The sequence below is a fragment of the Chiloscyllium plagiosum genome, unplaced genomic scaffold, assembly GCF_037043375.1.
Source record: "Chiloscyllium plagiosum isolate Xiang-an unplaced genomic scaffold, Cpla_swu_hap1 HiC_scaffold_35, whole genome shotgun sequence".
Classification (NCBI taxonomy): Eukaryota; Metazoa; Chordata; class Chondrichthyes; order Orectolobiformes; family Hemiscylliidae; genus Chiloscyllium; species Chiloscyllium plagiosum.
In genome coordinates this window covers 44,764,269-44,778,461 of record NW_028270173.1, presented here as the reverse complement: position 1 = coordinate 44,778,461, position 14,193 = coordinate 44,764,269, and the positions used below count along the sequence as shown (strand labels likewise).

Below are 14,193 nucleotides of genomic sequence, written 5' to 3'. Positions count from 1 at the left end.
AAGGTCTAGGAAGGGGAGAGAGGAGTCTGAGACGGTCCAGGTGAATTTGAGGTCAGGGTGGAAGGTGTTGGTAAAGTGGATGAACTGTTCAACCTTCTCGTCGGAGCACGAGGCGGCGCCGATACAGTCATTGATGTAGCGGAGGTAAAGGTGGAGGGTGATGCCAGTGTAGCTGCGGAAGATGGACTGTTCCACATATCCTACGAAGAGGCAGGAATAGCTGGGGCCCATGCGGGTGCCCATGGCTACTCCTTTGGTTTGGAGGAAATGGGAGGATTGGAAAGAGAAGTTGTTCAGAGTGAGGACCAGTTCAGTCAGTCGAAGGAGGGTGTCAGTAGAAGGGTACTGGTTGGTACGGCGGTAATGGAAGAAGCAGAGGGCTTTAAGTCCTTCGTGATGGGGGATGGAAGTGTACAGGGATTGGATGTCCATGGTGAAGATAAGGCGTTGGGGACCGGGGAAGCGAAAATCATGGAGGAGGTGGAGGGCGTGGATGGTGTCCCGAACATAGGTGGGGAGTTCTTGGACTAAGGGGGTCAGGACCGTGTCGAGGTATGCAGAGATGAGTTCGGTGGGGCAGGAGCAGGCTGAGACAATGGATCGGCCGGGACAGTCAGGTTTGTGGATTTTGGGCAGGAGGTCGAAACGGGCGTTGCGGGGTAGTGGGACTATGAGGTTGGAGACGGTGGATGGGAGATCCCCTGAGGTGATGAGGTTCTGGATCGTCTGGGAGATGATGGTTTGGTGGTGGGAGGTGGGGTCATGGTCAAGGGGGCAGTAGGAGGAGGTCCCCGCGAGCTGGCATTTAGCCTCAGTGGTGTAAAGGTCAGTGCGCTAAACTACTACCACGCCTCCCTTGTTTGCTGGTTTGATAGTGAGGTTGGGGTTGGAACGGAGGGAGTGGAGGGCTGCACATTTCAAGGGTGAGAGTTTGGAATGGGTGAGAGGGGTGGAGAAGTTGAGGTGGTTAATGTCACGGCGGCACTTGGCTATGAAGAGGTCGAGGGAGGGTAAGAGGCCAGCAGGGGTGTCCAGGTGGATGGTGTGTGTTGGAGGCGGGAGAAGGGGTCATCAGAGGGTGGGCGAGAATCTTGGTTGAAGAAGTTGGCGCGGAGGCGAAGGCGGTGGAAGAATTGTTCGATGTCACGCCGCATGTTGAACTCGTTGATCCGAGAGCATAGGGGAATGAAGGTGAGGTCTCTGCTGAGGACTGATCTTTCATCCTCAGAGACGGATAGTTCTGGAGGGATAGTTAAAACACGGCAGGGCTGGGAGCTTGGACCTGGTGTGGGGCTGGAGCTGGGAGTGGGAGCGGGGTTGGGCGTGGGGACGGGGACGGAGATCGGCGTGGGGGCGGGGACGGAGATCGGCGTGGGGGCGGAGTTGGGCATTGAGACGGTGATCGGCGTGGGGGCGGGGTTAGACGTGACGGATATCGACGTGGGGGCGGGGTTAGACGTGGTGACGGAATCGACGTGGGGGTGGAGTTAAGCGTGGTGACGGAGATCGGCGTGGGGGCGGAGAAAGCGGCGTTGTGGTCGTGCAGGTTAGTGATGTCACAGGGGGCGGAAGTGGCTGTGGCGAGGACCGAGACAGTGCTATTCCCGATAGCCGCGGGGGCCGCGAATCTATCCGCGATGGTCTTCCGGGCGATCGTGGAGGCGGTTGTCTGGGCGGCGATCGTGGAGGCGGTTGTCTGGGCGGCGATCGCGGAGGCTGCGAGGTCGGTGGGGGCGGAAGTGACGTCTTGGTCCGCGGCGGCGGTTGTTGCCGCGGGCGATGTAGCAGACGCGTGGTTAATGGCGTCGGAACGATTTCGGAGGCCGATGGAAGATTCTGGAACAGTTGAGGAACCCAGAGTGTGGGGGTAAGTACATGAAAGTTTTTGGTACTTACTGTCTTTAATTTCCGATATGGCTAGGAAGAACTGTTTATTTAGTGTATGGATTCTTCTGTGGATGAAGAACAGTAGAGGTCCTTTACAGGTCTGTGAGAGTGTTGTCCTGAGCTGGGGTAGGTCTAATTGCAGGGAATGTAGGTAGCGGCGCATGGCTACAAACGTGGAGCGAAGGATCCGGAGGGAGGTCTTTTGCTGGAGGCTTCGGATTTGTTGTAGGTACTGGTTGTCCTGGTTCGCTCCAAATTTTGTTGGTCTGAACGTAGTCCGGAGTCCGTGCGGGATCAGTCGGTTCTGTAGGCAGGTGCTGAGGAAGGAGATGTGGCTGTGGTAGCGAGTCTGTTTGAGACCGTGGCTGAAGAGCTTCTGTGCAGAGGAGATGACCTGGGGTGTGCAGTGAGAGAGGGACTCACTGAAATCCTTGTAGAGGGAGGAAAAGATCTTCTTCAAGGAAGGAATCCTTGTAAGAGGATTCGCAGTAGGTTAAAATCTTTGAGAGAAAGTGAGGGCTGCAGGTGCTGGAGATCAGAGCTGAGAATGTGTTGCTGAAAAAGGGCAGCAGGTCAGGCAGTATCCAAGGAACAGGAGAGTCGACGTTTCGGGCATAAGCCCTTCTTCAGGAATGAGGAAAGTGTGTCCAGCAGGCTAAGATAAAAGGTAGGCAGGAGGGACTTGGGGGAGGGGCTTTGGAAATGCGATAGGTGGAGGGAGGTCAAGGTGAGGGTGATAGGCCGGAGTGGGGAGTTGCCCTTTTGGCCTTAATGTATTTGTAGAACATCTTTTTTTTCTCCTTAACCTTATCCACCAAAGCTATCTCATGTCCCCTTTTTGCCCTTCAAATTTCCATCTTAAGTATATTGCTACTGCCATTATATTCTTCTGGGAAATCAATTGATTTCTGCTCTCTATACCTGACATATGCTTCCATCTGTTTCTTGACCAAAGCATAAATTTCTCGAATCAACCAGCATTCCCTCCTTCAACCGCCTTGCCTTCACCCGAACAGGAAAATACTGTCTCTGGACTCTTGTTATCTCATTTTTGAAAGTTACCCTTTCTCCAGCCATCTTTTTTATCTGCAAACAGTCATCCCAATCAGCATTTGAACGTTCTTGTCGAATACGGACAAAGTTCACCTTCCTCTGGTTTAGAATTTCTGCCATTTGATTTGGTTTATCTTTTTCCATCATTATTTTCAAACTAATACAATTACGGTCGCTAGCCCCAAAGTGCTCCGCCACTGATACCTCAGTCACCTGTCCTGCCCTATTTCCCAAGAAGAGGTCGAGTTTTGTCCCTTCTATAGAAGGTACATCCATAAACTGAATCAGAAAATTTACTTATTTGGAATGTCAAAATCCCCTCCCTTAATCCTGTGATTCATACAAACAACTGAAATCTCCTTAAAAGGTTTGTTACTGAATTTCAGACTGACTATGGGAGATCTATAGTACAATCCCAAAAAGGTGATCACCCTTTCTTACTTCCCATTTCTAAAATACCATCCCTAGACATATTCCCATATCTTCCCTAAGTACAGACATAATGTTGCACCGAGTCAAAAGCACCACTCCCCCCTCTTTTCTTGCCGCCTTTCTATCCTTCCTATGCAATCTATACCCTGCAATATTGAACTGAATTGCAATCTGGTCCATCCCTGAGCCACATCTCTGTAACTGATATGATATTCCAAATCCCATGTTCCAAATCATACCCTCAGTGCTTCTGCTTTATTAGACCTCCGGCATTGACATAAATGATGTTTAATTTATCAGTCCTACCTCATTTCTATTTTGTTCTTGATTGCCCTGTCTGTTTGATTTACTCTTTTTCTCAACTGTACCAGTTTCAGACTGATCACTTTCCTCATTATCCCCCTTGGTTCCCTACCCTCCTTTACTTGTTAATTTCTACCCAAACAGCTTTAGCAAATCTTCCCGCCGGTACATGAGTCCTCTTCCAATACAAATGCAATCCGTACTTCTTGCACAGGCCATTTCTACCCAAGAAGACATTCAAATGAGACAAAAATGTGAATCTGTCTCCCTGTATAGCTCCTCAGCCATGTGTTCATCTGCTATATCCTCCTATTCCTATCATCACTAGCTCATGGCACTGGGATTACTCCAAATATGATTACCCTCAAAAGCCTCCTTTTCACTCTTCAGCCTAAGCTCTGATATTCTCTCCTCAGAATCTCATTCTTTTCACTTCCTAAGACGTTAGTTCCAGACGTCCTCCTGGTCCTCTTCCCCTTTGAGAAAATTCTTAAAGTTTTAACAAAATAATCACAAAGTAAACACATACTTGCTATTGTGGATTTACCAAAGGAATACAGCGTGGTGCACTTGAAAAAAATACACTCAGCTGTTCCCCTGCTGTGAGCTCCCACGGATAGGTTTCTCCAAGGTCAGATGTGAATTTTTCTGTCTTTTATTTAGAAGTACTCCAGTATCTGGAGATGCTTGAAACCAGGCAGCAAAGGCAGCAGCTGTGCAGCTTACTGCTGGGTATGGCAGCAGTGTCGGTTTCTTTCACCATTTGAATCACTGCCCTTTACCTGTCTTTCTCCTTTTGAAGTGCTATTATTTTCATCGCTTTCGCCCCAAAGTTTCAACACAATGAAACAGCATATAAAACAGTAATTACTGTCCCTAGAATATGCGGAAATTCATTCCAACACTTAAAATGCCTCAGAAAAGTCGCAGCTCTGATGACTGCAACTTTTATCTCCCATCCTTCATTTTCGATTACCTAGCCCTCAATTCTTTATCTAATTTTTGAAGGTCTCCCACTTTCCAACAGCCCGTTTACCCATGAATAGCTTCTCCTTGTCAACCTTTGAAATAACTTGCCTAATTCCATCAAAATTTGCCTTATTCAAATTTAGAACCTTAACTTTTAGATCAGCTCTATCCTTTTAAAACTAACAGAATTATAATCGCTGACCCCAACTTGTACTCCCATTGACACCTTAGCCAACTGCCTTGCTTTACTTTTGAAGAGAAGGTCATATTTTGCTCCTTCTTTAGTAGGTTCATCCACATATTTGATCAAAAAATCTTCTTGTGCACAATTGACAAATTCTAATCCATTTAAACCCTTAACACTATATCAGTCCCAGTCTCTGCTTGGAAAGTTAAAATCTCTTACCACTACAATCCTCTTCTTCTCAGAGATAACTGATAACCCCTCACAAATTTGCTTCATAAGCAATTAGAAGCCCTACTGTGCAGAAACAGTCCCTTCGGCCCAACACGTCAACACCGACATAGCCAATTTAACTAGTCTGCACATCTTTAGATTGTGGGAGGAAACCAGAGCATCCGGAGGAAACTCACGCAGATATGTGGAGAATATGCAAACCCCACACACAGACAGTGCCTGAGACTCGGGTTCAATACCCGCCTTAGGCAACTGTGTATGTGGAGTATGCACATTCTCCCAGTGTCTGCATGGGTTTCCTCCGGGTGCGCCAGTTTACTCCCACAGTCCAGATATTTGCAGATTAGGTGAATTGGCCATGCTAAATTGCGCGTAGTGTTAGGTGCATGGGTAAATGTAGGTGAAATGGGTCCGGGTGGGTTGCTATTCGGAGGGTCAGTGTGAACTTGTTGAGCTGAAGGGCCTGTTTCCACACCTGTAAGTAATCTAATCTAAAAAACAGATCTCAGTAAAACATCAGAGTCTATTATTGATTTGCCAAAGCTGTTTAAGATTTACACGTTTTATAAATCTTAAGAACAAATACTCACTGATCAATGAAATCATGCTTCTCCCGTCTGTGAGCTGTTCTGAAATTGAGATCTCTGCAAGACAAGTTGTTTGTTTGTTCTTCTTGGACAGAGCTCTGATTTCCAGAGTTGTGTGTAATTTCACAATCAGTGACAGGTTCATGCCCATGATTTACTCATCATTGGAAAAGAGTGAAGTTACTATGGATAGTCAATATGGCTTTCTGCAGAGATGTCATGTCTTACAAACCTTATTGAGGAAGTGATAATGATGACTGATGAGGAAAGGCTGTGAATGTTGCCTCCATGGCCACGACTAAACCATTTGACAAGGTCTTCATGGTTGGTTGGACCAGTAGATTAAGTCGCATGGGATCCATGTTGAGTTGGTAAGTTGGATACAAAATTGGCTTGGCCAAATAAGACAGACAATAATTTGTATTTTTCTGATGGCGTGTCTGTGACTAGTCGTGTACTGCAAGAGTGAGTTCTGGGATCTCTGTTGCTTGTATATTAATGTATTTGGATGAAAATGTAGGTGGTAGTAAGTTTTCAGTGCTGATGAGGACATTTGGAGACGAGTTGAAAATTGGTGGAGTTGTTTATGGAATAACTCCATGAAAGCTGGTATCCTGTCATCAAGTCAAATTTTATTTACACTTGTATAATAAATGACATTCACCCAGCTAGCACACAGCCAATTCATAGAATGAGTAGAAACACTGAGACTCCTGTTTAGATCTGTCAGTCAGGACTCCCTGATTTGATCAGTTTAACAGCCCCAATCAGGGAAATCATATTTTATGAGTTGAACTGATTCAAACCACAACATTCATTCACCCTTTAAATCCTGCAGATAGGCATGTTCTTCATCCAGTAGTTTCTCCACGGGCATTTTCACTCCAGGTCTGGTTCCTCTGACTCTGCCTAATCTGGAGTGATAGTAGCCTGCCTCTTGTGCCCAGAGTGTCTTGGCCAAAACTCATTTTCTTCAGGTGGTAGCCGTGTCGAGGCAGTGACATCTGCTGTGTCCATTTTATCCTAAGATGCTCTACAATGGGGGTGAACCCACGAGTTCTAACAGCTTTGGATGTTCTGAGGGGCCAGGTATGTTTTGCTTCTGCCTTGTTTGCAAAATTGTAGCTCTCATGTGGTCCACGTACCTGTTCAGGATCACCTTTCCTACCCATAATTTGCATATCATGGGACCTGACCACGCATCTACCATGCCTTTTACCCATGCAGGTACATTCCTTGATATCGAAACTAATCTTCGCCCCATGACGTAAATAGCCTCTCTGATTTAGTGGGTCATTCATCCAGAAATGGCATTCCTGATGTTGTTCCACCACCCCGACCAACCCATCCCCACCCCTCCAGGTTTGGGAAGATCCGATTTAGTGGGTCCTCAGTCTTCTCCACATTAGATACTCTACTGGAGTTGTCCCTGTTAATGTATAGAGTGGACCTGGAATCAATAGGAACGGGGGCAGTTTGGTGTCGAGTGAAGCTGTAGGCTGTTTCTTCAAGCCTGCTTTCAAAGTTTGGACTATTTTTTTCCACCTGACCGCTGGGCAATGGATGATACGGAGCTGACCTTTTATATCAAAAATTATGCGACATTAGGAAATACTCAAAATCCTTGTTGTTAAATGTTAGCCTGTTGTCTGTGACCAAGACCTCATCGAGTCTGTGTGTTGCAAAAGATGCTTGCAGCTTGTCAGTCATCATCCTGTCACTGACAAATGAACTGCGTGCATGTCCAAACACTGTAAGAGGATGTCCACTATGAATAAAAACATAAAGCCCGTGAAAGAATGGCACAGTGACCTGTAACCAAGTCCACGGTTCTGCCGGCCATTCCCATGAATGTGGAGGAGCTGTTGGCGGTGACATTTTTTGTCTTGTTGGCACTCTGGCACTGCCCAACTAACTTGGCGATATCAGCACTCAAACATGGTCACCAGACAAAAATTCTCGCCAACATCTTCATTCCTGATGGAATTCAACCAGTATCAGGTAATAACCTTTCCTTGAGACAACTGCTCTTTCTCCCCATAATAATATGCCATCCTCCCTGGTGATCAGGTCTCCCTGGGTCCAGAAAAGTTTCAGTTTTCGTTGCGATGGCACTTTTGATGTCCCCATCACTACCAGCTGTTTTAGTTTTGCCAGGATGAGATATTTTTGTATCCAAAGTTTAATATTATCAGCAGTGACTGGAATAGAGTCCAGAAAATGTAAAAGCAGAGTGGACTCTTTCAGTAGTGGAAGCGCTAATCTGCAAGTTGGAGGCAACTCAAAGCAACCACATTTGCTACTTGACCTTCTAGACAGTGTGAAAAAAGTGAGGACTGCAGATGCCGGAGATCAGAGCTGAAAAATGTGTTGCTGGAAAAGCGCAGCAGGTCAGGCAGCATCCAAGGAGCAGGAAACTCGACGTTTCGGGCATAAGCCCTCCCAGACAGCGTTCCAACTTATAATAGTCTGCACTCAGAATAAGAGACCTCTGCTGAATCTGACCTGTAACTACAGGTGTCACAGCCTTGTCCTCTTTCAGTAGCCCGAGCTATTACTTTTCTGTTGTGGTTCTTTTCTGTGACAATTTAACATTCATAAAGGTATTGGTGGATCTTGCTCTCAGCGTCAAACCTCTCTTTCTTATCTAGACTTATCTCTGTTCAGCATCAGCCCAAGCACAGAAAGCCTACCCAATTGGACGCTTCTCTCTGCTGGGCCACCTATGAGCCAACATTACCCTGATACTATACTGGGAGGCATCAGATGTCAGCCCTACATCTCACTTGAGATTATAGTGTGCCAACACCGAAAACAATGATAGGTGATTCTTCACTTCCCTGAAAGCGACACCTTAGCTACAAGACCATTTTGCATGCTTGCACTTTCTGACGAGCAAATGTAAAAGTGCCAGCATAGGGGCCAGGTTACCTGTGACTTTTCCATAGTAATTCACCAATCCAAGGAAAGACCAGTACATACGTGGGAGCCGGGGCACCTTTGATTACCCTCACTAAATCTTCCAATGGATGTAATCTGGTCTTGTCGACTCTGTCAGCCAAGGAGGTCAATTAGTGTGACTGGAACACACATTTTTTCTCTGCTGAGGACAGTTTGTAAGTTCTTTCAAGACTCATTACTGGTCTTCTCTGTTACTAGCATATCAACCCGATAAATGTTGACATTGTAAAATATTTTCTATTATCCACTGGAATATGACACAGCTGATAAGACACCTAAAATCAGTCCCATGTATTGGTACAAACCCTAATGGGCATTATCTAACTTCCTATGATTATCTAATCACAATTGAAGGTACACATGTTTCTCATGCAGCTTCAAGAAGGACAACTCTCCCACCCCCGCCAGAAGTGTATACAAGTCCTGTTTGCAAGGGATTGGGTATTTATGTTGCTGTGAAAAGCAGTTCACCATTTGTTTGCAATCGCCACAAAGGCAAACCGATCTGTCGGGCTTCAGAATCAGTACCACGAGTTCTGCCCATTCCACAAACTGCATTGCTTCGATACTTTTATTTTCCCACCTGATTTCCCATATCGCTACGTTTGCAAATAAAGTGAATGGCATTGGTCAAGCTGTGCAGAATTAAGAAATTGCTTCTCAGTCAAAGTATGAGATGGCCTTCCCAATTTTGATAGTCCGTGCACATCCCTGACAAACTTCCAGGTATTTATTTGAAATTTCACTCTGGCGCAGCCATTTTTTAATCGAAAAATGCACAACCAATCGAATTGAATCTTTCCCAAGCAATCACACCCCATCGGACATGTGCCTCAGTCTTTTACTGTAATCACTCTGTGGGAAATGAACCAACTGCTTTTCATAAGAGACTGGAACGAAAATTGTAGTCATAATTTGTTTGGGCTCTTCCACAAACGTAAGGTTTGTAATACAGGGTGAACTTTGGTAAACATTAGTTCCACAGCCGCAGATACAGACATACCGGTATCGACTTCCAATAGAACTGGGAAACCATTCCACCATTTGTTTGTTTTGTTTGGTGCTGGTTTGGATATTGCGAAGCAATTTAAGTTTTCCAATCCAGCTGTAGTTGCACTTGACAAGGTGTGCGTTCTCTTGGATACCAGTCGAGGAGTTCTCGTACTTTATTCAGGCATATAGTGAGACTTTTTTTGCTGACTTGAGTCTGCGTACTGGCTGCATTACAGTTGCCTGCTGGCCTGGATACTCGAGAAAATTTTAATTGTTTGGTTGAGGCTTGACTTTGTTTTGGAGTTATGCTGTGGGCTGATCTAGCGTCCCTCTGTTCAGGACATGACCTGAATGAGAACATGCAATTACCTGCATTCAAAAGGTGTTTTCGAGTCTCAGATGATCTGGAGAGGATGTCCCCTTACATTGGTATACCTTGTAACTCTTAAACTCCACTTGCCACATTTTCTATGACAAAGACAATTATCGTGCCTGTTTGAAGTCCAAGTGGGCTTCAGCTCGAAGTGATTTTTCATTTTCTAATCATTAATGCCACTGTCATTACCATAGAAATAATTCCACAAAGGCGGGTATCCATTCATCAAGTCACACTTGATTTACATGTGAAAAATACATAGCACGGACCCAGCTAGCTCAAAGCCAACTGCTAAAGTGAACAGAACCCATTACTCTCCTGTTATTTTCTTTAATATCTCTGCAATACTGCCATACAGCAGTCGTGTTTATTTTCCCCAGCACCTGTATTGTGTGACTGTAGGTGCAGGACCAAAAGACAAACGCCAGTTGTGTAAACACCAGTTTAATATTCCACCACCAGGAAAAACACACAAACAAAGCCAGTTTATCTTTTATCAGCCCGGCATCCCTGATTGGACCAGGTTCACAGCCCCAATAAAGAAACTAATTCTTTGACGTACATTTGACTGACCTTGTTCCAATCACTACAGTGGATAATGAGGAAGGAAATACAGTAGAATATAGATCAGTTTGAAGTTTGTGTGGAGTAATGGCAGACAGGATCTAATCTGACAATATATGTGGGGTGGCATTTTGGGAAATCAAATGCAAGAGTGAAATATACAGCAAATGGCAGAACCCTTAGGAATATCGATATAAGAGGAAGCTTGATCTGCATGTCCATAGCTTCCTGAAAGTGGCAACACCAGTGGAAAAGGTGCAAATCAGATATATGATATACTGAACATCATTGGGTAGGACACTAACAGTTTGCAAGTCATGTATCAACTGTAAAAACTTGAATTAGGCCACATTTGGAGTATTGTGGGCTGTTCTGGTCACTGCACTTATAGGAAGGCTGGGAAGTTTTATAGGATGTTGTCTAGACAGCAGTATATTAGCTATAAGAAAAGATTGGACAAACGGATTGTTTTCATTTGAGCGTCAGATGCTGAGGAGGGACCTGATAGAAGTACATAAAATTATGAGAGCTATGGATAGCGTGTGTAGTCAGTGTCTTTTTCCCAGCCTGGAAATGCCAAATACGAGGGCACACAGGTTTAAGATGACGGTGGTAAGTTTAAAGATGTGCAGATTTCTTTTCAGTAAAGAGTGTTTGGTGCCTGGAATGCACTATCCAGGGAGGTAGTAGAAGTAGATATAATAGCAATGTTGAAAAGAATTTTAGACAGACACCTGAAGAGGTGGAGCATAGTGCAGTATGGACCACGTGCGAGCAGGTTAGAACGGCACCATGGTCAGCACATACATGGCAGGCTGAAGTCTGTTCCTGCGCTGTGCAGATCTATCTTGAATGTTGATTCCTCTATCAATGAAACATTGTGCTTTTTTTCATTTTTTTTCCAAGTTGTACAACCACCTTCGAGGATTTACCATCCTGGTGAGTGTAATACTTTTGAACATCCTAGCTCTTTTGAACTGAGCATTTTCGTCAACATTGTTTTTCTTCGTCATTTCTTGAAAAAAAGGCATCAACTTAGGTTTTTTCTGTATTACGTTTCATTTTCCAATTGTCTATATGTTAAACTCGCCAATTCCACAATGTTCTCCTTTGCCACGGGATCCACTTGTGTTGCCACTTTCAGGAAGGTATGGACTTACAACCCAAAATCCCTCTGTATATCCATGCTCCTGAAAGGCTTGCCATTTACTATATACTTTCTTTCTTTGTCCATTTAGACTATCAGAATGCATGACTTCACACTTGTTCACGTTAAGCACCATCTGCTGTTTCTCTGCCCATCTTTCCAGCTACTCTGTTTCTTGCTGTATCCTTTAACAACCTTCCTAACTCTTCAAAACTCCACCAATTTTTGTGTTGTCCGCAAAGATATTATTCAAGCCATCAATATTTTCTTCAAATTATTTATATGTATTTCAGACAACAGAGATGCCATCATTGATCCTCGTGGAACCCAAATGATCACAGAATGCCAGTGAGAAATTTGAGTACAAAAGTTGTGAATTTAATGTAAAGCCTCAGAAAGCTCAAGTGACGCCAGATCAAGGCCAGTGTATTCAATTTTGTCGGCACAGCATAGGAGTCTAAATGAGGTGTATAGGTGACTTTATTATAATGGTTCCATAGATATAGGAAATTGGAAGGTTAGACTAAAGAAGTTGACATTGGAACAAAGGAGATTGGGTGTTGAGATGATAGTGTTGTGCAAGGTTATGAGAGTTTTAGATTAACTAAATATTAAAAAGCTGTTCTTATTTACTTAATTGTGCCGGGATTAGAGGAGAGAACTGCAGGATCTTAGGTGAAGAATAAGGAGGACAATGAGTAGAGAAAAAACTGAAATTCACCTGGAGTTGTATGAAGGAATCCCGAAACACACATTTGACCATTGGGACAGGTCTGAGTCAGCAGGGTCATAAAAATGGCAGCCAACTTGTTTGATGAGAGAGAGAGAGCAGTCTGGGTTTCAAGACACTGGTGATAATTGACTCGTTGACTTTATTGTCACTTTGCAACTGGGGTTGGATAATTAAACTCAGGCAGAAGAGGGAATCACCGAGAGGAGAGAAACCTTGGAGAAATGTGACAGGTTGGAATCTCTCCAAAGGGACAAAAGAAAATGTATGAGATGAATACCTACAGTTTTGAGAAACAATAGGGGAAAAATGTTCCATAGAAACTAAACATGCCTGTTCTGAAATTCTGTTTTGTACGTTAAGTAGTGGTCATTTTTAACCTCTTTTTACAGGGACATTAGAAGAAAGGTTGAGATCAGAAAACTCAAAATACCATGTCGTATCCAGGTTTGACAGTATTGCTTGACGAGCAGATCCTGGTTATTCTCGGCATTTGAATGTGAAAGGAGATACGTTTGCTCCATTTGTCTGTTCAAAACTTTTCAAGCAGCGATGTGACTGGGAAAACACCAAGATCCAGACACCTGACTGAAAATGTTCCAATGCATCGACTGTGAAAAGAACTTCGACTAGCTATCATTTCTGAATAAAAAATTTAATCTTTGCAGCAGTAGCAAATGTACATTTGTACTTCGTGTGGACAAGACTTCAACTCATCATCGAACCGAGAGAGTCACAGAGCCACCCAGACCATGGGGAGACCATGGAAATGTGGGTACTGTGGGAAGGGATTCAACTACCCATCTCAGTTAGAGATTCATCTACGTAGGCACACTTGGGAGAGGCCGTTCAGCTGCTCGCAATGTGGGAAGTGTTTTCGAGAATCATCTAACCTGCTGAAACGCCAGCAGCTTCACACGGGCAAGAGGCCATTCACCTGCTCTATGTGTGAGAAAGGATTCACCCAATGTCTCCCCTGCTGACACACGAACAAGTTCACACCGGCGAGAAGCCATACATTTGCTCTTATTGTGTGAAGACATTTAACCATTCATCCAACCATATGAAGAATCAGCGAGTCCATAGCAGAGAGAGGCCGTTCACCTGCTTTATTTGTGGGAAGGGATTCACTCGGTCTTCTAACCTCCTGACTCACCAGCGGGTTTACCCTTGACAGAAGCCATTCAGTTGTACGGTTTGTGGGAAGGGACCTTCCACCTGCTGACCCAACACCGAGTTCACACCAATGAGAGACCTTTCAAATGCTCTGGCTGTGTGAAAACCTTTGCACTTCTGTCGAACTTGAAGACGCACCAGCGAGTACACACTGGGGAGAGACCATTCACTTGCTCTGCATGTGGGAAAGGATTAACTCAGTCTTCCCACCTGATAAAACACCAGCAAATTCACAACTGATTGCAGAGGATTAACCTTGTTTTTGTCACTGCTGTTATTCACATCCACAACTGAGCCACATTCAGACAGTTGGATTTTGTTTCTGCTGATGCAACTAAACTCCAGCCTGGTCACATTGCCCAATTAATAAAAAAAGCTGCTTCATCAAATAAAGTTGACTCTATGTAGCTCAATGGCCCACAGTTGGAATTTCCATAGTGAGTGTCAGCAATGTAAGTGTCCTCCAGAATATGTGCGTGCTTAGCATGAAGTGGTGTATTTCTCAGCATCTCTAATGTTAAGGTCCTAGTGAGCGTTGCTGAACAAAGAGACCTTGGAGTACAGGTTCATAGCTCCTTGAAAGTGGAGTTGCAGGTA

At 44.6% G+C, this 14,193-nt stretch overlaps 1 pseudogene across 1 annotated transcript; it reads left to right on the top strand.

Moving 5' to 3' along the window:
- The first annotated feature begins 1,601 nt into the window (after positions 1 to 1,601).
- Positions 1,602 to 13,979, top strand: LOC148140748 (uncharacterized; annotated as a pseudogene). Its single transcript, XR_015752955.1, has 2 exons — positions 1,602 to 1,867; positions 12,813 to 13,979. The product of XR_015752955.1 is annotated as an uncharacterized LOC148140748 (transcript).
- The last annotated feature ends 214 nt before the right edge of the window (positions 13,980 to 14,193 follow it).